Source organism: Rhinichthys klamathensis, unplaced genomic scaffold (genome assembly GCF_029890125.1).
Source record: "Rhinichthys klamathensis goyatoka isolate OS25496 unplaced genomic scaffold, OSU_Roscu_1.1 h1tg000081l_1, whole genome shotgun sequence".
Lineage (NCBI taxonomy): Eukaryota > Metazoa > Chordata > Actinopteri > Cypriniformes > Leuciscidae > Rhinichthys > Rhinichthys klamathensis.
Window position 1 is genome coordinate 259592 of NW_026606623.1, and position 26440 is coordinate 286031.

General features: G+C 37.3%; 1 protein-coding gene across 2 annotated transcripts in view; it reads left to right on the forward strand.

Annotated features, from left to right (window-relative positions):
- Window positions 1-26440, forward strand: part of bcl9 (BCL9 transcription coactivator) — a 127003-nt gene that overhangs the window by 16572 nt on the left and 83991 nt on the right. For both annotated transcript variants that reach the window (XM_056251319.1, XM_056251317.1), the window contains exon 2: window positions 20001-20115. The gene's annotated coding sequence lies outside the window, so the exon portion shown is untranslated. The remainder of the gene's footprint in view (window positions 1-20000; window positions 20116-26440) is intronic.

The window sequence follows — 26440 nt, forward strand, 5'->3', positions numbered from 1 at the left end:
TTGAGTTGTTCTTCAATATTCCATTCAATATTATTCAATACTAGATTTGAAGTGACGCATAATTCGATGAAAGAGCTCTGTATCCACAAAGTCCCTTTAAGGCTAGTCAGTTCACGCAACGGCCATCTTGGTAAGCTATTTTCTGTGTAGGCATACAAGTACAGCTCTTATCTACAAGATTATGTTTCAATGGTATGTCAAATCAGCAATACAATCGGATACATTTATCCTCACCATTGTTGTCAGATTTAAAAAAATGGTGAAAAAACCAGCTTTTCTGTGTTATTTGAGTTGTTCGCTTTTGATTAGCTTGGCATTCATGTAGCTTCTTTAGCTCAAATCCCACTATAAAACTGTATGTTTAAGGGTGATTCAGTTAATTTGCATTAATAAAAAGACTATCTATAAAAAAAAAGAATGGGTTCTTTTAATTTTTCCTTTGGTCACGATATTGGGTGTTATGGTTTTTCATCGCAGATCAGTATAAACACACGCTCCTTAAAGGGATAGTTCACTCGCAAATGAAAATTATGTCATTAGCCGCTTTCCGACCGGAGGGACTTTTGCAGTTCCTAGAACCTAACGTTCCTATAACCTTTTTTTTCGCGTGTTCCGACCGGACTAAGTTGGGGATTTTTTAGTTCCTCAGACCGTAGTTCCTATAACTCTTTCAGTACCTAGTCTAGAGCGAGGACTTTTTTAGTTCCCTTTCCCTAGGTCTACGTTGATTGGTTCAACTTATAAGTCACGCCCAGTGTCAACACATTTTATTCACTCTGTTGCAATTCGCCTATGTATGCTATGCTAACTCATAACATAACGCATTCAACCAGCTAATTGCTATGCTTGCTAAACTTACCCGTCGTTTTGTTTGCCTCCTGCGCTCTGCTCTTCTATCTTCTTCCATTATATTACTTAAGATCATATTACGCTGGAGCCTTCGTCTACTTTGTTTCTCTGTACAGAACTCAAGCATAGTCTTTAAACGCCGCCGTTCGTACTCTTTATTGAGCTCCCGGCAAGGCAGAACAGGAACATTCGGATAGCCTCCTCCACGCTGGTTTGTTGTTGTTGTATGTGGCGCCGCCGCCGCCGTGCTTGCGTCACTCCCTTACCCCTCCTACCAGTTCCTATGGCCACTTGGCCAGTGCGAACGCAAACAGCAAAACCGAGTTTGGGGGAGAGTAGTTCTTAGAACTGTTTAGAAGTGGACAGTTCCTATAACTAAGTTCCTGTAACTACTTGGTCGGAAAGCGGCTATTATCAAGCATGTTTGAGCTTCAATTTAACATATTTGATGGGCTTTGTGCTTGATCAATATTTATATAAAACCTAATTTAAACCTGTTTATAATATAAAGTGATCATGTGACTTGGATTAAACGCCTCGATTCATATGGATTTTTGGTTACACTTTTTTTTGCGGTGTCAGTATTACAGTGTAATTATACATTTAAGTACTGAGTAATAATAATTAACTACATGTAAATACCATAGGGTTAGGATGCGGGTTTGGTTTAGGGTTAATTGCATTACGCATCATTTTTAGTTATTAATACAGTACATGTAACACATGTAACAATGCTGTAAAATAAAGTGTTGCCGATTTTTTTGAAACTTTTTGAAGTTTTGGTGTACTTTCAATGGAGAGACCGAAATCTTTCAGGTTTCATTAAAAATATCTTCATTTGTGTTGATGAATGAATGTCCTCTGTGTTTGGAAAGACATGAGGGTGAGTAAATTATGACAGAAATTACCTTTTTGGGTGAACCAACCCTAAATCATAACTATTGACTATCATAAGAAAAGATATCTGAGCTACTCACGACCTCATTGTGCACACAGATGTCCGAACGCTGACCTGTGCGTGTGGGTTAGGAATTTTCTTCCTTGCATACGGTAATCGGTAGAATCACACTCAGCAGTTAATCATGCAAACATCATTAATAGAGACGGCTTTTCCTGTGAGGTATTGATCTGTGCCGTCCGGATAATGAAAAACAGCAAGCGTGTGCTGATCATGCTAATCTGGGCAGTAGACCACAGCCCATAACCCCCACCCCTAGATTAAAGGCCAGTCAATCTGCTGGAGTCAGTGCTGAGAGGTCACCAGTAACTAAAGTACACCAAAAAATGATGTCATCGTTTACTAACCCTTATGTCATTCAAAATCTATGATTTTTTCCCATTGAAGCAGTGACTTTCAAGCTAAGAAAACAAGAAAAGCATAATAAAAGTAATACATTTGAAGGCTTCTGAAGTCATACGATGGCTTTATGTGAGGAACATCTTCCTCTTTGACGTCGCTCTCATAAGTCATGCTGCATTCACTTGACACGCTAGAACCAATGGCATTATAAGACAAATTGCATCAAATTGAGTCAGTCATTGTTTTGAAATGAGAGCTTAAACTTTTCCTTTTGTGTTCCAGAGAAGATAGAAAGTCATGAAGGTTTTGGAATGACATGAGTAAATGATGATTTTTTTTTCATTTTCGGGGTGAACAATCGCTTTTAAGACATTATATACTCTTAAAAATAAAGGTTCCAAAAGGGGATTTTCGCAGCAATGCGTTAGAAGAATATTTTTTGGTTTCTCTGTAAAAAGTGTTCATTTGACTTAACTAAAAAAAAGTGCCTTGAATTGCCTTAAAATTATTACGTAAATAAGCTTCATGCGTAAAAAAAAAAAAAAAAAAAGTTAATTCAAGTTCATATAACTTAATTTTTTCAATTATGCAAAAATTCAATTCCTCGCTTTTTTTTAAGTTAAGTCAACTGATCACTTTTTACAGTGTTCCCAAAGAACCTTTCCATAAACATTTCTCAAAATAACCTTTTTTTTTAAGTGTGAAGAACATTTGAATAATCTAAAGGACCCGTTTCCACTGTGAAGAACCTTTTGTGGAATGGAAAGGTTGGATGTTAAAGGTTCTTAATGGAACCAATAAATAACCTTTATTTTTAAGAGTGTAGGCACCTGAATCTGTGCCTTGTATTAATGTTTATGGAACAAAAATATGTAAAAGAGTAACAGTTGAGAGGAGGAAAATGATTCACTCAAGTATTTTGTACATGGTTAAAAGGAAAACAGTGATTTATTGAGGTATGATCCATTTAGTCTAAAATGAATCCTCATTCGATGTTAGTGAAAGTACGTCTGTACGCGTAGCTGCTTACATTTGAATCCACGTTTTTTACGCATAATCATAATCAAATGATTCAAAATTACAACACCCAGCCAGTTCAAAGGTGTCATATTTGCATTGCATGAAACGCCCGTCCCCACCGCTGTCCCTGAGGACTCAAACGGCTGCGTCCAAACCAGACAGAGACTGCTTCGTGTCCACCGGCCAATCGGATGCCCCGGTGGAAAGCGTCACCATGACAACGATGGCTGCCCATCCCAGATGGGCTCCATGTTGCAGACACAAAAAGAAGGAGAGGAAGAAAAAACAAGAAGAGAAAGGGAGAGGGACCAGCTACTGACTTTAGTTTGTTTAATCAAACAAATTGCATGAAAACACTGAAACATGGAAACTGAATGAAAGGAAAGTTGTCCTCTTTAGCGTGTCTGTATTTAGAATTAATAGTAACACTTAACAATAAGATCTCATTTGTTAATGTATTAACTAACATTAACTAACAAAGAGCAATATATTTTACAGTATTTACATTTACAGTATTTATTCATCTTTGTTAATGTTAGTTAATAAAAATACAGTTGTTCATTGATTGTCCATGTTAGTTCACAGTGCATTAACTAATGTTAACAAATACAACTTTTGATTGTAATAATGACTTGGTAAAGGTTGAAATTAACATTAAGATTAGTAAATGCTGTAGAAGTATTGTTAATACTTAGTTCATGTTAACTAATGAAACCAAGTGTTCCCGAATGAATTAGCGTTTGCATTGATTGACTCAGACTGTTTGCATGAGGCAATTTAAGATCACAATTTTCCAAATTAAAAACCTTTAGATTATATTTTTAAAGAGAAAATTTAGTAGCATTACATCTTGCTATAGCACATCAAATAAATTTATTCCCTTGGAAGAACCTTTACTCACAGAAACGGTTACACTCCCGTTCAAACGTTAAGTACGTTTTTTTTTAGTGTTTTTGAAATAAATCTCTTTTAATGCTGCATTTATTTGATGAAAAATGCAGTTAAAACAGCCATAAGGTGAAATATTATTACAATTCAAGATAAGTATTATCTATTTTAATATACTTTAAAATTGTATTTATTCCAGTGATGCAAAGCTGAATTTTCAGCATCATTACTCCAGTCTTCAGTGTCACATGATCCTTCAGAAATTCTATATTCTAATATGCTGATTTGCTGCTCAAGAAACATTTCTTACTATTATAAATGATGAAAACAGTTCTGTTGCTTAATTTTTTGAGGAATTTTTCATGATAAATCCCCCCCTGGAATCTTTAAGCAATAGAAAGAAGTCTTTTGTAACATTAATAATGTCTTTATGGTCACTTACTAGTGTTTTTGCACAGCTGGAACGAAATATTGACCAATCAGCACGCAGCACCAAGAACAGAATCTGACTGTAGAAACTGCAGGAAGACAACGAGGCCTATAAAAACATATCCATTCCTGTGGCTTTTCATGTAAATCAGACCGGGAGATTGTGAAAGTGAGAAATTAACATATTATTCATCAAATCCAGTGGCTGACTCTTATTAGCTATGAATCTAGTTAACGGTTAGGATCTAATGGTGTGTGTACAATATGGCATATGCTGGTGCTGTTGTGCAGGTAGGAAACCTGGCTGATGTAACACGGCTGAAACACAGACAGACGGAATAAAGCACAGCACAGAATCAGCTTCATTTACCTCAAACCACCTCGTGCTCTCTTTCTTTCCCTCTCTCTCTCTCTCTCTCTGTCCGTCTTAATCTCAGAGGCGTGATGTGCTGTCTATTACAGAGGCTCAGTGCCTGGTTAGTATTCTGAGTACAATATCAACATTCAGATTGAAGTGTGTGTGTGTTTGTGAGAGAGAAAGAAAGTAGGAATGATGGTGAGAGAGAGACCCCATACTCTAAAAGCGAATGACACCACTATACTAGACGCCGATTTGCAGCGACAAAGCGTCTGGAAGTCATTGGGTTGCAGTGAAGGCTGGCGATTTGAGGTGACACGAGCAACAGCAACCGTTGGCGAAGCGAGCAGAGTTCAACTTTATGCTAACGCGCAACGACTATTCAACTTCGATTTATTTGTATATCGCTCTTCACAATATATGTTGTTCTAAAGCACATTTGCAATGAATAGTGAAAACCCCTATAGTAAGCTAGCCTAAGGCAAGGAAAAACTAAGATGTTTAAGTACACGAGGAAGCCCATTTTCCTCGGGCTGGCACATATTTAAACAAGGCTTACATGCATGCATACATAGATGTTAATTTCAACAGATGTAATCCAGCCACATAGTAGGCCTATTAATTATATAGACTCATTTGTTGTTTAATTAAATATGATTCTAATGACTAATAATGAGTGTGCAGTGCAGCTCGTGTGATCCGCTTCATGAGCTTCACGCATTTCAGTGCAACAGAATGCAACATTTTTCAAACTCTGACAAAAGCCGCACTCATGGTGCAAGATGCTGAAAAATCAGTAAGACGGAACTGCGAATAACTTCTTCAGCTGAACAATGACAATCTTTTCTTTTAGAGCTGCTGTACAGCTGAAATGAACTGTTTGCATCATTGAATCATTTCCCTGTTATCACTGTAATGCTGCTTTGAAACTATCTAAAGCACTGTTATAAATAAAGGTAACTTGACTTGAACTATACTTATAAAGCATTGAGAATAACACATTTGAATCAGTAATTATGGTAGAATGACCACTTATAGTAATTGATTATAAGTATGTGCATTTTTATTTATGGTTACACTTTATTTTAACCCTTAAATGCATGAATGTCTCGCCAATCATTATTACATATTCGGGTCTTTAGCGACCCGGATCAATATCTAACAAGGATGGATCTCTACCTGTCGAGATAATATAAAACTCTCCTGACATTAGAGTAACAATTACAGAAGAATAAAATAAAGCATATTTTGTTACCGTTAGGAGCTTGGAAGGGTTCAGTTTGAGCAGATGTTTTATACCATCATCACTGTCCTCGTCAGAGCTCATTTCCCAGTTCAGCATCTGGCTCATATTCGCCATCTCAAACATATTCTCAAAACTATCATTCTCAACATCTTCAAAATCAATTTTTTGATCACAGACAGCTTCTTCACCAGATCCACCATCAAGTGACAGTAATGTTTGACTGCATTCAGTACTTGCTCGGCAGTAAATCTCTGAGTCATTACAAGTTTTGCTGATGATACTTCCTATTCTTTTGTTTTCTGCCTGCGGTGACTATGAGTGAAACATCACTTCATCATTGTGGATCAGACATTGCCAGCTTGTGGAGTTATTTTGAACTTCCTATTCATCAAAGAATCCAATAAAAAGAAACAAATGTATCATGGTTTCCAGAAACATAAGCAGCACAAACTGCTTTCAACATTGATAATAATAATAACTATTTCTTGAGCTTCAAATCATCATATTAGAATGACTTCTGAAGGATCATGTGACACTGTGGAGAAATGATGCTGAAAATTCAGCTTTACATATACTTAATAAATTACATTTTACAATATATTCAAATTGTAAAAATATTTCACAATATTACTGTTTTTACAGTATTTTTGCTTGCGACTAGTTAATGCTTGCGACTAGTTATTTCCAGAACTGTTGCGCTCTATACTGAAGGCATTCAACTCTCTTGGTTATAGCATGAGCGTTCTAGCCGTTTGCTGTTCGCTTAGACGCAGTGTAAGCGAGAGAGATGGCGATATTATTCAGCATATCAATTCCCCTCCATCCATTCAGAGAAAAAAAGATCCCCCTCTTTCTCTATCGATGCTTATCCTGCTAAATGAGCTCAAGAAAGAGCAAGAAAAACTGTTATCTCTCTCACACACACATGCCTTCTTACTCTCCTCTATTCTAATAACCCCATTTTGAAAAACAGGAGGAGGAATTTATCCATCCCTCTGCAGTTGCGTGTGTGTGGCTAATGTGTTAAGAGTGTTGCTGCGTATTAATTTTGATTATTCCAAAACCTCCATCACTGGTGTTCCTCATTTCTAGTCAGGTGTGTTTCATTACTGAGGGCAATAATCACATGCCTGAACAATAAAATGAGAGAAAGTGAACATCAGTGTGTTTTCCAGTGCGGTCATTAGTTCTGATTAAACCTGAAAGCTGCATATTTGTATTGAGCTGATGGTGTTTATTGGCTTTGTGTGTCAGAAATTGTAATGCCAGTGTGGTTTAATGCTTCATCCCAACACAAACACCTCCCCAGGAGAGAATCGATAGTGTTTGAGCAGGGGATGTGTTTGTGTATTTATGAGTGCGTCTATAGGTATGTGTGTGTGTATGTGTGTGTGTGTCTCTGGGGTGTGTTTGTGTGCATGCTCAGTGACGCTGTTTGTTTTAAGCATGTTTTTGCACGTTTGTGTATGTGTTTATGTGTGTATCTGTGTGTGTTTATGGAGCTGCTGTGCATGAATATAAATGGTGAGTGAGCCAGGAAGAATCTGAAGGAGGGGATGTGAGAACCTGTCTGCTGTTGTTCCCATAGCAACCCAGCCAGAGCACGGCCGAGAGAGAGAGAGAGAGAGAGAGAGAGAGAGAGAGAGAGAGAGATGGGGGGAGAGAAAGAGATTAACAGAATGAAAATGATTTCTAGTGCACACTATCCGCCTAACTTAAACTGTTATATGAATTTTTATTAACGACATGAAATGTTTAATCTAATTCTAGAGGCTCCAGTTTGGATACATTCTAAAATAGTGAGAAGGGTAGAGTTCCCTGGTGAAAAAACCTATACCAAAATGTATTTAAAATACATGTATTTCATACTAAGTATATACAAATCCATTAAAATATTTACTGACATATCGCTTGAGACTTACTGATATAAATATAATTAAACTTTATTTGGAGTGTTTCTTTATTGTACAATACACATTTCTTAATATTAAGCCTAAAATGTGTTTAATATCACTATTAGTAAGGTCTTTAAATGCAAGAAATTTTAAGTGTACCTAAAGTAAACTTGCAATAGTTCCATTTTAGCACAATCTAATATATCTTTAGTTGGACCTCAGCACTATTTCTGGATAACTAAAGTAGGCCTACATTAAGTACAAAATTAGATCCAATTTAGCAGACTTTAAGTATATCGGTATACCGAAAGTACAATTGCTGGGTATTTATATTTAGTACATAATATGTAGATCTATTTGTAGTATACTTAGCATAAAATAAATGTGTTTCAAATACATTTTAGTATTATTTTTCACTAGGGTTATTTATTATAGTATGGACTTTTTTGTGGAGAAATCATGGCTTTGTCTAAAACAGAACCAATTATTTTTTTTACAATTAACGGCATTTTTTTGGTATAAAATAAATAGCGTAGGTTGTGCATGCACTGTCTGCATTGTTTTACCACTTGATTCATGAATGATATTAGAAAAATCAACAGCCCGAGCAGATAAAATGGAAAAGTTCTGATAACAATTTTAACAGTGCAATTGAGCATCTTGTGGGACGCAAATTAATGATTTAATTTAAATAAATAAACTCAATACACATGGTGCAATATCAGTGCCGACAATCCCTGGTTAAACTGGACTGTGGGTGTTTAGTGAATAAGTAAATCTGGTTATAAAAACTATACAGTGTATATATACACTCACCTAAAGGATTATTAGGAACACCATACTAATACTGTGTTTGACCCCCTTTCGCCTTCAGAACTGCCTTAATTCTACGTGGCATTGATTCAACAAGGTGCTGAAAGCATTCTTTAGAAATGTTGGCCCATATTGATAGGATAGCATCTTGCAGTTGATGGAGATTTGTGGGATGCACATCCAGGGCACGAAGCTCCCGTTCCACCACATCCCAAAGATGCTCTATTGGGTTGAGATCTGGTGACTTTGGGGGCCATTTTAGTACAGTGAACTCATTGTCATGTTCAAGAAACCAATTTGAAATGATTCGAGCTTTGTGACATGGTGCATTATCCTGCTGGAAGTAGCCATCAGAGGATGGGTACATGCTGGTCATAAAGGGATGGACATGGTCAGAAACAATGCTCAGGTAGGCCGTGGCATTTAAACGATGCCCAATTGGCACTAAGGGGCCTAAAGTGTGCCAAGAAAACATCCCCCACACCATTACACCACCACCACCAGCCTGCACAGTGGTAACAAGGCATGATGGATCCATGTTCTCATTCTGTTTACGCCAAATTCTGACTCTACCATCTGAATGTCTCAACAGAAATCGAGACTCATCAGACCAGGCAACATTGTTCCAGTCTTCAACTGTCCAATTTTGGTGAGCTCTTGCAAATTGTAGACTCTTTTTCCTATTTGTAGTGGAGATGAGTGGTACCCGGTGGGGTCTTCTGCTGTTGTAGCCCATCCGCCTCAAGGTTGTGCGTGTTGTGGCTTCAAAAAATGCTTTGCTGCATACCTCGGTTGTAACGAGTGGTTATTTCAGTCAAAGTTGCTCTTCTATCAGCTTGAATCAGTCAGCCCATTCTCCTCTGACCTCTAGCATCAATAAGGCATTTTCGCCCACAGGACTGCTGCATACTGGATGTTTTTCCCTTTTCACACCATTCTTTGTAAACCCTAGAAATGGTTGTGCGTGAAAATCCCAGTAACTGAGAAGATTGTGAAATACTCAGACCGGCCGGTCTGGCACCAACAACCATGCCACACTCAAAATTGCTTAAATCACCTTTCTTTCCCATTCTGACATTCAGTTTGGAGTTCAGGAGATTGTCTTTACCAGGACCACACCCCTAAATGCATTGAAGCAACTGTCATGTGATTGGTTGATTAGATAATTGCATTAATGAGAAATTGAACAGGTGTTCCTAATAATCCTTTAGGTGAGTGTATATATATATATATATATATATATATACACACACAAACACACACATATATATAAAGTTAATTAAATAAAAATGAATAATTTATGTATTTGGACGCTGTATTTTTTCTTTACACACAGGATTGTGGGATATCATAGGCAGCAAAGGATGCATCTAAATGCCTATACTTCCAAATACTGGCAAAGAATGCAGCATTGTTCAGGTTTCAGAAGCAGCCCATATTTACTGAACACCTATGATTATAAACTAATGGTGACTAGACTCTGAGCCACTGATTCATTTGTCCAGTTTTACAGGGTCATTGGTTCTGCGTAGCTCCCACTGTGGGGATTGTGGCCCATGCCGTGTACACACATGGTGACGCCATCTGATTTGATGACAGACTCGCGTGATCTGTGCTCGCAGCTGCTGCTGATTTACCACAGAGGTGTGTTGAAGCTGTCAGAGCGCACACACACACACACCTGCAGTGTAGTATAGTGGGCGATAGTATGTGTGTGTTTTCAAGGGATGATGAAGGATTACAGCCACACACACACTGTCCCTCCAGCTGCGCAACTGTGACAACACACACATTCACCCACACAAATACGATCACACGAAAGCATGTCAGGTTTACTTAAAAAAAAAAAAAAGCTGCTTAGTATAAACAGAATAAAATCAGAAGCAAACCTGAATCTCAAATGTTGTGTCTTTATGTTAGCGCTTCAAAGACAGACAGCTTTTACCTTTCCATCAATCCCACTTCATCACTGTCAAACACTCAAAGTGTAACGGTTATGCTGCATATAAAGGAACGAAGATGAAGGTTCAAACAGTATTTAATAATATCCACAGGGTAAATTCCACACAAAGAACAGCAAGCAAACACAACCATACGTAAACAAGACCGGACTAGGGTGAACTCTTCACAGGACTTAAATACACAGACAAATGAGGTGATTAACTGACAGTGATGACAAATCAAATTAGAAACCATGACGACAAACTAGTGGCGGGAAAACAACGAGTCCAAACAGGTTGATATTGTGACACAAAGGGCTTTTCGAACACATGTAGCCTAAAACTGCTATTGATGAATCAGAATTTATTTTAATTATTATTTAATGTAGAATTATCACAAGACCCCGTTAAGCTAAACTAAACTTTAAACAATCTTTTAATCGGTGATCAGTGGTGTTCTACGTTTTCAAATAAAAATTCATGTCCCCGTTACACTTAATATTGTTACATTTTCCTGGTTAAAGAAACATTACATAAAAAGAAACCAAATTCAATTCTATTTTGTATTTTTACATTAACAACGTTGTTGATGTTCTATTTATTAAACCAATTAGGCTATAAATTGCATCAAGTTAGTTTTAAAATTTTTTTTTTAAAAGTATTACAAAATAGTAATGTAAAAAGTAAATAAAAGGCAGTAATAATTTAAACAACAGATTTTATTTTGAAACAGATTTTTTTAATAGTCAACTTATTTTCCGATCATCAGTCATGCCCGATAAACACTGTTCAGACATGAAGATGTACCTTTAATTTCCCCAAGCATATTGCTCACAAAAAAAACCCCACAGTCATCAAGCTCAAAATTGCTTAAATCACCTTTCTTTCCCATTCTGACATTCAGTTTGGAGTTCAGGAGATTGTCTTGACCAGGACCACACCCCTAAATGCATTGAAGCAACTGCCATGTGATTGGTTGATTAGATAATTGCATTAATGAGAAATTGAACAGGTGTTCCTAATAATCCTTTAGGTGAGTGTATATACACTACCGTTCAAAGGTTTGGGGTCAGTGATTTTAGAAAAGAAATCAATACTTTTATTTATCAAGGAATAATTAATTTGATCGAAAGTGACAGTAAAGACATTTATAATGTTACAAAAGTCTTTTGAACTTCCTATTCATCAAAGAATAAAAAAATAAATAAAAAAAAACTGTACAACTGACAGACCAACAACTGTTTCAACATTGATAATAATAATAATAAATGTTTCTTGAGCATCAAATCCTCATATTATACTGATTTGTGAAGGATCATTTGACACTGAAGACACTGACACTGGTGATGCTGAAAATTCAGCTTTGATCACAGGAATAAATTACACTTTACTATATATTCACACAGAAAACAGCTGATTTACACTGGAATAATATTGAATACTATAACTGATTTTTGTTGTATTTTTAATCAAATAAGCGCAGCCATGGTTAGCAGAAGATAATTCTTTTAAAAGTATTTAAAATTGTACCGACCCCAAACTTTTGAATGGTTGTGTATATATATATATATATATATATATATATGGGGTGTTTCCTCCGAGGAGGCAAGGGAGGCAGTGCCTCCCAAAAAATTGGATATATATTATTTAATGAAATATATGTAGAACTATTGTATTAAATGCAATCAGATGTGGGATCTAAGGTCTTCTGAATGGTTTCTAGGTCGTTGGTTTCCTTCTTCAATGTAGGTCTATGGGATTTTTTTTTTGCCTATTTTATCATCAGTTAATTCATGTTCATTTAGCACACCTCTCCTCAACAAGCCGGATGGTGAAACAATCAACAGTGCTGGATGAGTTACGTGTTAAATTTTAATACATACGATCAGGGCTTTGTTCAAATGGCAGGGTAATATAGGTGATCAGTGTGTGTGTGTGTGTTTGAGGGGAGGTGTCACATCGCATACCACACAAATGAACTCTCTCGCTCCCTCTAACACACTTATATACTTTGGCAACCAGTCAGGCAAGTTTACAGAGAGACTGTCCAGCAGCTTCTAGTGTGAAGAGGCAAAATTATTTCCTGTCCGTCTCTGGGCCAGACTCGCTTAAGCGCCGTGTCTGTGTTACAGCCTCAAGCCACACACACACACACACACACGCACACACAGAGTATCTTGTGTGCACACCTCCGCAAGACACTAACACACACAAAACAAACACCCACACACTTGAAAACGCACACAATTCATCAAACTCCCACATTACCCTCCTTCTGCACTCTCCATTCATCCTGCCAACTTGGCTGCTTTCCTCCCTTCTCTCGCTCTCTCTTTCCCTCCCCTCTCCTCTTGCTTTCCTCTCCTCCACCACTCCTTCCTTGTGCAACACCTTGTCAACAGTCTTCCTCTTTTGTGATCACTTACTCTCGCTGAGCACATCTGTACTTCATATGCTGAATGAGCTCTTACTCCGAGAGCGCTTTCTGCTGATACGGCCTGTTTATTCTTTTTCACTTGAGTGGAGAGATTGTTTGTAATATGGTTGTTAACAAGTGGGTTCTGTTTTACAGCCTCGGTCTCTCTCGCTTTATCTATGTCTTCCTCTGTTTGTCTGTCTTGAGTATGTCTTTCATTTTCTGTTGCCCTGAAGTTGGGCAAATCGCACGAAAGCTGTCAAGAACATGTCCGGCCACATTTAAAAAAAAAAGAAGAAGAAGAAATTGTTCAGTGGAAATAAAGAGAGTTTTTTTTTCACTGCAACAGTATTTTCATGAGAATTAATAATTTCCCCCCAAAATGCTTATTACCTTGATGCCCAAAAAGAAATCCATAAAATTTTGAAGAAAAAAAATGACAATAAAATTAATTATTTGTACAATATGGTAGTATTTGTTGTATTAACTTTTTTACTAATAAACAAAGCACATAGGCCTAAAAAAAACTGTATTACAGTAGGCTAATTAGAAACACCATTGAGAATAATGGAAATTACAAAATAATATACTTAAATAATAATAAATATATAAATACATAACCAGTAAAACGAGTTGTGGTCTATTTTGATTAAATATTATAAATAAAATAATTAAAATACTGCATTACAGTAATGAAAAATACAATTGAGAATAATGGAAATAACATGAAAATAAATGAAAATCCCAATTGAAAATTATGGAAATTATAACATACTAAATAAATAAATAAATAATTCACCAGTAAAACGAATTGCTATATATTTGATTAAAGATTATGAAGATATTTCTCTTTCCTTTGGAATGACATGCATGGCTGAATAGTTCACAAGTAAGGAAGGAAATATGGTCAATTTTGATTTCATGTTGGCTTGAGTATTCATGAATCTTTCACAAAGCAAAAATAATCTCAATGGCAAAATATTTTCAAAACATATTTTCTTTTGATTTTGGGGTGAATTCTGACTCTTACATGTTTCTAATTGGTTTTGCGAGATTCATTCACCCAGTTGCGTGATCCTGAAAGCATAATTGTGAATGACAGTCATCTTATAGCGCTGAGAGAAAGCAAAAAAAAAGAGACAGACAGACAGACAGACAGACAGAGAGAGCAGCTGCACACAGGGGGCCAGTATCAGGCTTCAGACCACTGGGTCTCAACACACTCACACACATTCACACATATGTCCTTCCCATATAAATACATGCTTGAGTAAACTGTGCAACACACATAAACAGTGTTCCTCCTGACGCCTCCCTCATACTGTCTCTCTCCATATCCATTACTCACTCGGTCCCTGAAACTCCCCTCATCTCTCTTGATTTCTCTCTCATTCACAGCTCTCCAGGTTTCCCCATCCCCCATTTGCATAGTGCTATTTAGGATAGACCGGAGAAGCCTGGACTGGAGCAAAACAGTCTGACTTATTGTTTGAACTGTCTATGATATGTATAGACTAAAGCCCTTATTTCATTCTAGCCAAAAATGTCAGCTTTCCTATCAAAATGGACACCTTTAGCTATTTTATGTCAAACTGCTTCTGCAAATTGATTTCAGATCGGTATAGCGGTTCTGGTTCAGTTTATTGAGTCCACTCCTTGAGCCCAAACTTTTCTGTCTGTGGAGAGAAGAGATATTTAATTGAGCTGGTGTAAAGAATCTGAACACGTTAAATTTAGTGTGGCTAGAATTCGTAGGGTCTCTCATCCTGTTGGCCAACCTAATTGATTGCAGGTGTGAGGCAAGGTATACGAAAACATGGTTGGATTGTTGGTGACCAAGAGGGAAATGGGGTCTGGGCCTGTTTTCTCACAAAGGAATTAGATTCACTCTTAGAAAAAAAAAAAGTTCAATGGGGTTCTATATAGAATCCTAGGGGTTTTGACTCAATTTTAAAGAACTCTTTATGCCCAAATAAAGGATAACCTTATATAAGGAGAAATGCCTTAAATTATTGCATAATACTTTAATATGTAATGAGTTAATTCAGCTGTTGCACTGTAAAAATGACTCTTGGTTCAACTTAAAAAAGTAAGTTACCCTGGTTGCCTTAAAATGTTGAGTTAATTGAAATATTTTTTTTTTAGTTGGTTTAATCAACAGAAACTCAAAATATAATTTGATCTGAACCACATTAATTATCCAAGTTGATTTGACAAAAGTTTTTTTAATTTGAAATGAAAATTTTTTTTTAACAAAAAAGTTCATTTTTACAGTGTTTACGAGCTGATTAAATCATACAACGTAATTAAAAATAAAAATAAATTAAAACAAAATTAATTACTTAAAAATAAATCCATAAAATGATGTGAACCCCTAAGGTTCTATATATGATGTGCCTGATAGAACCCCATATAGAACCTTTTCTTCTAACACAAGTGTCCACACCGGAATGACAGTCGTGTTGTGCCGCAACAGCTTGAAAGTAGTGCGAGCAGTTGAAATACGTCAGAAATAGAACGAGGCATCCCAGTTTACTGTCGGGAATTTGTCGTGTCGTGTAGAGCCACATCCAGAGACAACATCTCTGATTATTATGGATTCGATTTGCCTTTGTCAAGTCGTCTGGTGCAGTTTAAAATCATAACTGTTCTATTGTCTTTTTTCATGTTTCATGTTCAGATCCAGTGTAGACACTGTAAGAAGTGATCCGTTGACTTAACTTAAAAAAAGCGAGGAAACCCGTTGGATTCAAATTATTAAGTAATAAACCATGTGTAACTGAAAAAAATAAGTTATGTGAACTTGACAATTCTTTCTTTACTTAATAATTTTAAGGCAATGGGTTTCCTCACTTTTTTTAAGTTAAGTCAACTGATCACTTTTTACAATTGCAAAAAGGACCTAAATAGAGCTAAAATAAGGTTCACAAATCAGTAATGTTTTGAAGTTTATGCCATCGTCTTCCAGTAAAAGAAAAGGTGTTTATGAATTTATAGTTGTCATGGAATTATATTATTGCTGAGATTTTTTCAAGTGAAAAATGTAAAACATTTGTCTATTTCTAAGGAAACCTTTTAAAGAATATTTCTGATATATGCTTTTTTTAAATATAAAACAAAAATCCTTGTTGTTTAGACTAAAACAGACAGGCGTTCAGATGGAGCACTCTTGCTGAGTGCCTTTCGGCTGGTTTGAGATCTTCCTCATAGAACAGAGGCTGTATTGTCAGGACCTGTGACTCTTAAGAGAACGAGAGGACAGGAATGAATGGATAGCGAATAAGTGAGTGCCCTGTTTTTTTCTCTTCCACCAGCATAAGATAAATGGGGTCCAGACATTTAGGAATTTGAGGAATCTTATCTGGTGCCAAAACTATTTAAGGGAATATTTTATTAGTGGTTTTAGAATGATAATAAAAGAGACAGTTTCATATTCATATTCAGGTTTCCGGCATGTTGTACAATAGCCAGATGTTAAACAGGCAATGATCGTTGTTATTTGTTGTATCAATTTCAGAAATTACTTAATTATTCCACTTCTAAACATATAAATACACCACCAATCAAAATTTTGGGGTCTGTAAGATTTTTTTAATTTCTTGAAAGAAGTCTCTTATGCTCACCACCAAGGCTGCATTTATTTGATCGAAAATAAAGTAAAAATAGTAATATTGTGATATCATTACAACCACAAACTGTTTTCTATTTTAATATAGATTTTTGCCAATTCACACACGGTTAGTGAATATTATGTTCTATGAATCCAGAGGAGTTCGGTAGCCACCGTAGACGCTGACAGTGTTGCGGTCATATTTCAGTACGGACTCTAACAGTGACAGCACATTGATTCCCTAACTAACAAATGATGGATTGCAGTTGCATGCGGGTCAACTGGTTCCTTATTAAAGCTCATGAGCTGTTGTTGTTATTGAAAGTAGTTGCTTAGTCACTGTTCAATACATTTTGTGCTCAAAGTGACCATGAATCTGGTTTAAAGACAGCCAACAGTCTCACACCTATTCTTAAGATTAAAGAATGTGTATGGAACTCGCAAGATTACCATTAAAGGCAAATGGCCGGAAATTGAATTAATCTTTGCATATATTTGTCCTCTTTACCTTAGGTCAGCAACCCATTTTGCTGTTTAATTAGAGTAAATGGCTTTCTTGATTAATGTGGAATGAATGGTGCTAACGCTAGTCAGGGCGGTAAACATTCATCTGTATGTTCTACACAGTTAGCGCTTAATGCTGCCTTCAAGTCATGTGATCATATTTACAACATAAGCCTACTTTAATGCTAGCACAGTGGCATAAATACCAGTGTGAGCTCTGACTTTCCAATATGGAGATGTGTGAAATTAGCGGAAACTAATTGATATTGATCATAAGGGGTGAATGCTAACTGTAAAGTTTAAATGCCTATTTTAGTACTGTTGATGAAGAATAGTATTCAAGCAAGCTAGAAATACATTTATCTGGTTTATAGGTTGATAAGCTTGTGCAACCAAACTACATTTCCCATGATTCTCTGTGGCAGCACTATTAAATGCACAAAGTGTCACTTGCACACCGAATAAGCATCTCTTTATTTTGTTGCATTAGTACTAAAAAAGCTTCCCATTGTTGTCAGGAAATAACAAAAAATAGGCCAATATCAAATGTACCATTTGCTCTTTTTTTGCTGCATTAGTGCTAAAAAAAAGCTTCCTATCATTGTCAGGAATTTAATGTTAGGAACGAGAGAAATAAATATTAAATTGATCAATTTGTTCTTTTTTTCCCCAGGAGGAATTGAAGGCAGCATAAGTAACTGAGTTTAGTGACATATTCAAAATGGCTTCCATCTGGTGAGCCATTCCGGCTCTGATTGACAGTGGTGTGTGTTGGTGGCGCGACTTATCATTCAGCACTGTGGGGGGGAAATGCAACTGCTCCTTCTTCTGAGCCAGTCAACGCAGAGCATAGCAAAACACCCCTGAATGAATTATAATGTTGCTCTTAACCTCGATCGAGTGTTGGAGAGAACGCAAACACTTTTTGTTTTGGACAGGTGGTCTTATTATATATGTGTGCATAAGAGAGCGCAAGAGAAAATATATAAAATCTGTTTAATCAGTCATAAGTGGGTATATATCAAAGCCCTTCATTGCTGTTGAGAAAATTTTGTTACTTGGTGTAAAGCTCATATTGTCTACTGAAGAGCCGAGGGCTTTTGGAAAAAACTGTGTTAGTTAGACTGTGTGTGTGTGTGTCGTATTTTACATAAAAATTAAATTTAAACCTATTAAGAGGTGGTATTCAATTTACATGTGTGCTGTATTGTTGTAGGATTGGATTAGAGGTTTGCTGGAAGCTGGAACCACAGTTCACAGCTCGGTTGCTTATTACCGCTGCAGCAGGGGAGTACGATGACAGAAATAGTGCACTGAGGAGACATTTCAGTATCTCAGAATGGAATCGGCCACCACACACACACACACACACACACAGGCTGGTATGGAGAGGACATGAATAGGAGAATGAGACAAACAGTGATCAGGTCAAAAGTGACAGTGACTGCAGAGAGACAGAAGCAAGAGTGAGGTAAGAGAAAGAAGTGTCTCGCATGAGACGTGGGATGTGGTCATAGATAATAAAGAGAGACATTTCTGGCTGAAGCCCTGAGAACTCAACTCACCTCTGGTTTTCCTGTCTCTTTGCTCTTTTCCTCATTCTCTTTCACTCACCTATCCTCATCTCCTTCCCTTTCTCCCCTCCCCCTTCTGCTGATATTCCAGTTACCATATCAACACAGCTCTCCGCTTCAGGACCTGCTGGCCGATGTACACTCCAGTAAATATGATGCTTGTGCTTGTAATCTAATAAACATAATTTCATGGATTCGTTGACACAGAACGTGCTTAGTTTCAGTTGCTTTTCTACGTAAACACGCGCTAGACGGACATATCTGACCGCTGCACCGCGTCTTGCTGCTTTTTCAGGTCGCGTCTCGTGGATGAGCGCCACGTTTCAAAGACGTCGTATAAAAAGTTAAAGTTTTTAAAAAATGTTTTAAGATAGTTATTTTCATCTCCGTGTGTTCGTAATGCTGCACTACATTCTACATATGCAAATGTTACCCCGACGAAAAGATCACATTAGTAAATAAATACATCTAGAACGAAACTGTACGTTTAGACTTGTAATATAATATACATGTAATATTACCGTGGGGTCATTAATATTTGTATTAATTAATATATATTTTTAGTCAGTAAGGATTCATCAATTAAAAAATCAAAAGTGACAGTAAAGACATTGTATAATGTTATAAAAGTTTTCTATTCCAAATAAATACTGTTCTTTTGAACTTTCTATTTATCAAAGAGTTCTGAGAAAATGTATCACGGTTTCCACAAAAATATTATAACATAAGATTTTTTTTTAGCAGCAAATCACCATATTTGAATGATTTCTGAAGGATCATGTGACACTGAAGACTGGAGTAATGATGCTGAAAATTCAATAATAAATTACATTTTAAAATATATTCAAATAGAATACGGCTATTTTAAATTGCAATAATATTTCAATGCTACATTACTGCTATTTACTGTAGTTTTTATCAAATAAATGTATTTTTGACGAGCATTAGACTGATAAAAAAAAAAAAAAAATCACACAACCCCAAACTTTTGAACAGTATCTAAAACAGAAGTGTACTGTATAATACAATATTAAATGTTACATGGAAGTGTACACTACACTACTAAATTAATTACTACAATAGTAAATAAAACATGGAAATGACTAAATACACCACTAAATTTGACATAAATAATTTGTTTAATTTCATTTGTTTCAGGATTCTGTCAGAAGCTTTCCTGTATCTTAAACAGTGGAGCATGGTGCTAGCAACGCCAAGGTCATGGGTTCGATTTCCAGGGAAAGTAAGAACTGATAAAATGTGTACCTTGAATGTAAGTTGCTTTGTTTAAAATCATTTGCCAAATGCCAACATCAAACATGAGCATGCACGTTACAATAGTAAGTAAATATAACAAACTACTCTTTTGGAAATGTGCACGAAACTACTAACAAATAACATATAAGTGTACTCTACACTACTAAATGAATGCTACTGTACACTAGTTTTACGGTAGTTTATGTAAAATGTAGGTCATTAGAATTGTGTGTTTATGTTTGTGTGTATTTCACCAAGTATTCACAATGAAATATTATATGCAGCCAAAGACAAAACCATCTTGAGAGACTTATGACACACACACACACACACACACACACACACACACACACACACACACACACACACACACACACACACACACACACACACACACACACACACACACACACACACACACACACACACACACACACACACACACACACACAGCAGGTCTGCCCCTAGTAAAGAGTCTTTGAGCTGAACACACAATCAGGCTGTAGACTGGGTGAACAAGCAGGGAGTGTGTGAGGACAGAGCGAGGGGGAAAATCTACCGCTGGTTTCCTGAGAAGAACACTTCACTGGAATTAGCTTCAGCTCAGATGGGAAACCCAGACCGAAAACCGTGGGGACAATACTGCTACAGCCGCTTATTCTTGTCTTTCACGTCTATATTTGTGGCTCCACATTGAATCTGTTGCTCCGTTCCAACACCTAGAAAGTTGCCATCATAGTCATCTCAACGTGAAACATAGAAGGCAAAAGAAAAAGCATGTGTAACCGTATAATGGATCCATGCATGATGACTTAAAGTGACAGCAGCTTAATATACCTGCTACCAAAATATGAGACAATATTAAAAATATCTATATGGAAATCTTTCCCCCATAGTATCGATGTCAAAAATTGTGGCCAGTGAAAATGCTGAGTGGCTAACTTTGGAAAACCACTAGCTACAGTGGCTGGTGAGCAAAAAAAAGCACTGGTTCTAGCTTAGCAAGATGCTAACATCCAACTCTATTGGAAATCAATAGTTTGTTGATTCTCCAGTACGGAGCGCTATTTGTGTGGTATGTGGTAAGTTGCTGTCTATGTACCAAGCAAACAATAGCTGTCATTTCACCATCTACTCTAGGTTAACTATAGACTCGATATAGTCCAGCTATGAGTAACCCACTTCTAGCCAAAATAACCTTGAATTTGGTTATTACCAAAATAACTTGCGAGATGTATGATATTCCATCATGTAGCCAAAGTCAACAGTGATTACAAAGTGTTTGGTTTCATTTCATTTGGTGTTTCGTTTCATTAAGTCTAATTGGTGACTAGTCTATTCTTGGGATATGGTTAGACGTCTATTGAATTTTCACTGACAGCCCAAATTTAGCCTTGTTTTAGCCTAGACGTCAGGGCTGTGTTTGGATGGCTAAAAGACGTCTTTTAAACGCAAAATTGCTTGCTGGAGGTGTTTCAAAATGGTCAAAAGCACTGACTTTTAGGCAGCTTGCTAGGTTTTGGTAGAGAGGCCGTGTATGTATTTTCCTGTTTACAGTTGTTGCAGCCGTCTTTCTTACATGCATTCAAACTAACTCTAGATGATGACCCAGATCATTGCTGTTTAACCAGTTGTTTGTCTCCTCCCCATCTACTTCTCTGTCGCACACATTTCTCACTAAGGGAGAGAAGGAGAAAGGGGCAAGACAAAGAAAGGCCAAAAGAGAGATAGAAAAAAGGAGAAAGATAGAGAAAGCGAAAGAGGGGGAAAGTCGGTCAGACCCCCTCCTCAGTAGAAGAGGAATGCAGGGAGTCTGGTGAAGGAATGTAGAATGGGTCTCAAGGGGAGGGGGTATAGTCTAGATGTAAACACTGGTTGTGTGTGTGCGCGCGTGTGTGTGTGTATGTGTGTGTGTGTCACTCTATGTGTGGTGTGTGCACGGTGTAATGGGTTCGAAGACGTCCAGCGCATTATGAGGCTGTGTTATATGTGTCCTGTGTGCGTGTGTTGGTGTATTTTGAGAAAAGGGGGCTCTTTAGGTAGGCCAGCTGTAGGGAACAGCTCCCCGTCTCTGATGACAGCTTTGGGCCAATGAGGTGATTTTATCATGCATGGAAAAGTACCAGCCCCACTTAAACATTGCACTGATCCGAGACCAGTTTCTCAAAGTCAATTCCACGTCTTTTCCGAGATATTCATAACCTTTGCCCTTCCGTCTTGAGCTTGTTACATTTACAGAATCTCATTCTGTAGTATTTAGCAAGCTAGACTCATTGTAAAAAAACAAACAAACATGCCTCTACCTCCATTTTAGGAAAACTCACAAAACTTTTGCATTTCCCTGAGAAACTTTGTGTGCACTCACAAAACTTTTGTGATTAAATAATATAAGGTGGGATGAAAAACTATATTTCAGTGCTTTTGCAAGTGAAGGGGAACAAGCAAGCAAAAGCAAAAACATTGAAACGATTTTTTCGTCCCATCCCACCATGGCTCTGTACTTTTCACACAAATTATGATGATATATTATTGATATATTACACGCTTTTACTGCCACTCACTGGATATTTCACTTTGAAAGTGTCAAAAAGTGTGCAAGAAGCAAAGTAATATTTTGCTGAAATATCTCCATTTATTTTCCACTGAGCTTGGGTTGGTATTTAGATATGGATACAAATCATAAAACATAATGAGCAAAGTTAAATGTTAACATGATATTCCAAACCTCGTATGGTCTGCCAGGATTTTAAACAGGCAATCCGTTTAGTCACTCTGCTTTGCAGCACATACATTCTCATTTAAAGTGACTTTCGCTACACTAATTGCCAGGACAGACCCCCTGGAACAACCTGGGGCGGAACATGGGGAAGTGTCGCGCTCCAGGGAAGAACAGTGACAGAATAGGGCTGAAATCATAGCACTTCTTAGTTGCTGGGTCAACACTACTTGAGTTTGAGCCCACAACTTCTGCGTCCACAGCTCGGATCGTTTGCCATCACAATCTGGATTTTAAGACCAAACATTTTGGTCTGTTCCTCACATAAAACTATTACAATTCATTCATACATACTTTTTATGTTTAACTACCTTTGACTGTTTTTTGGCCAGTTTCACTGAGAAGGTTTAAGTCTAGTCCCAGACTAAAATGCATGTTTGAGCTGTCTGAACTGAAAGTAACGTGTACTAACATATCATAACATATGGTGCATAACATAACATATAGTGTCAGTGCAATTGTTTTGTCTCAAGATGCACACCAGTAATGTTTTTTTCTAGGGCACGTTTATAAAAAAACTACTTAAATGTCCTATTTGAACTAAGGCGGCCTAATCCTGGCCTAATCTAAGCCTTGTCTGTGAAACCAGGCCTTTGTGTTACACAGAGGGAAAAAAGTCATACAGATTTGGAGAGTAAATAACACAAATTACACAATTTCCCTTTTTTTGGGTGAACTACTCCTTCCATTTTACTAATGCAATAATCAAATGCAAGCTTACAGGGTCTCACCTTGATAGAAAACTCTGTCTAGAATAAAGTGAAATACAGCCAATTAATCAATTAACATGATAAAGCACTATAGAGCCTTTAAATTGTAAAGTATTAATGTAATGCTGGTGGTCTACGCTGTTCATCTGCTGATCTAGGGTGGAATAGAGCCGCAGGCAAGGTTGAGTCAAGGTGCTGGGCTTAATTCAGACAGGGAGAGAAAAACTATATGTGAAGGTTAGGGTGAAAGACTGAACTGTATACTTCCACTACTATACTAGAACTAATGATTTTAATAAATAATGATACTCATTTGTGGTTTGGGTGTTATTTGGTGCTAAGAGGGCATTTGTGGCAACACTAAGTAGTTGAAAAGAGGGCAAAGAACTCTGTGTGTGTGTGTGTGTGTGTGTGTGTGTGTGTGTGTGTGTGTGTGTGTGTGTGTGTGTGTGTGTGTGTGTGTGTGTGTGTGTGTGTGTGTGTGTGTGTGTGTGTGTGTGTGTGTGTGTGTGTGTGTGTGTGTAAAAGAGAGATTGCCTTGCCTTTCTTGTAAGTGTGTGTGTGATATTTTTAGCTTGTTCCCTCCATGAGAGGGTGTGCTGCTGGAACACTATGCTTGTGTGTTTCGGAAACAAGCTCCAGTGCTAACAGCAAAAACTTCCATAGCGCACACATGTACACATAGAGACACAAAGTGTTCCCCTAAAAAGAACTCTGTCCTAAAGTGAGCACCAAAACTGCATACCTAGAAATGCCATGCTGAGATTTTCAGAGTTTTATTTGGTCTTTATTTCTTTCTTATTAGAGTATTTGTTCAAATAGCTGAATTGTGCACTTTGGGTCAACGTCTGTTGCTTTTAAATGTGCTATATTAATACATTAATTCAATAATACAATATATATATTAATACAGTAAGAACTAAATTTACTCTGTTATCCAGATTAAAAATGAAAGGTTATATGAAATCCAAACTATCTACTAAGCAAATGTGCCTTGTCTTATTGTGCAGAATTCAACAGTACAAGCTACGTATTCTGCACTATTATTACATTTTGATATTCTTAAATTATGTCTCACTCATAAATACTCATAAATACATAAATACTCATAAATAAATTTAACTTACGTTAAATGTTTTGCATGGTTTTTTTTTCCAAGTCAACGTGGCTCTATTGTGGTGCTGAATGGCCCCTTTTCAATCAATCAATTCCAGATCCAAGCCTACCCTGCATTATTTCCCACTGAACATTAAAATACTGCACATTACAGAATGTCTGTAACGCGGATCCCCAATTGGTGTTTAAGTTACCCAGGTTTAAACTTGTCAATAAACAGCAGCACTGCTCAGGTCAGAATGAGAGGACAACCTCTATCAGTGCTGATGGAACAGCATGTTGTATGTATCCACACAAAGCTTGTAGATATTAACCTTCAACCTCATTTTTCCTTCCTCGTTTAGGATAGTTAATTACAAGGGCCTGGCCAAGCTCCCCCTATTGTGTGTGTGAAGAGCGTAGTAGACAGTCGACTCATTTGTAAGCACTAAACGAACACTAATTCACGGCCATGTCAGTGTGGCCCTTAAACGGGCAAAGACGGAGGTAATAACACTTCTGTTCACATTCGTAGAGGTCTACACTGGTGACCCGAACTGGTGCTGTGAGCTTTCATTCGCTTGCCCGTCTCTCCGGCTACAGAGGCCCCGCCCACTCGGGAAGTTCCAGCCACACAGATGGCTCCCTGATGGTCTGTTTACATCTTATTTGCATACAGAAATCTTCACGTTTTGTCGCTGTCAAAACAGACGATTGCGTCCGAGACTCAAGTGTCAGGGATATCCGCAGGGGTGCTACTCCCCATCTCAAACGCACAAGATGTACCATTACAAAAACTAGTTGTTCTCTTTTTATTGCTTTTAACATATCTGGACTCAGAAAACAGATATATTAGAAAATAAGCAGGGAAATGAATTGATGTTATTCTTGATGCCACATGTGTTGTTTAGCAGTATTTGTGTTTGGGTATAAGTGAACCAGGATGTGTGTTAAAAAGGTCAGTATGGTTGTGTATAGTGAAAAGGTTTCATCGGAAGGTATTGATTTTTTAATTACGTATCTTGCCTCAAAATAGCAGCAGAATGGCGCTCACTCTATAACAGCTGGCCGCAGACCCGGGAGAGAATAAACCTCATTGATATTCAAACCGCTCTTTATCAAGAGGACAGAGACCAGAGAGAGAGAGAGAGAGAGAGAGAGAGAGAGAGAGAGAGAGAGAGAGAGAGAGAGAGAGAGAGAGAGAGAGAGAGAGAGAGAGAGAGAGAGAGAGAGAGAGAGAGAGAGAGAGAGAGAGAGAGAGAGAGAGAGAGAGAGAGAGAGAGAGAGAGAGATGGGTGGAAGAGAAGGGAAAAGAGAAAGTCATATTCACTATCTGCATTTGTCGAGCTTCTTTTTAATTCTTTTAATGTTTGGACCAAAACATTAAATTTAGTCGTACATGACCATTTTCCAATTAAATACACTGATTTTTGGCTGTTGTACCTTTAAGACTTTAGGTGCGGTCACATCTACTGTATTTCGGACGAATTTTCAGGGGAATATCCACAATCTGCAATTTTGCTTGAGGGCAAAAGATTTCCCCACGCAAATTTTCAAAACGGGTTTAAAGGTGCATTGCGCAACTGTTAAAAATATCTGTTTTTCTATCCTAGACATCCTTAAAGAACTGCCTGATGGGCTGAATGAGCCCTGAGATTGCCTCTATAATCCTGTACAGTAAAATATATAAGAGGGATTCGGGCTCGAATTTGAGACTGGGCGTGACGTCATGCGCGTTCACGCTCACCAGGCTATGTCTC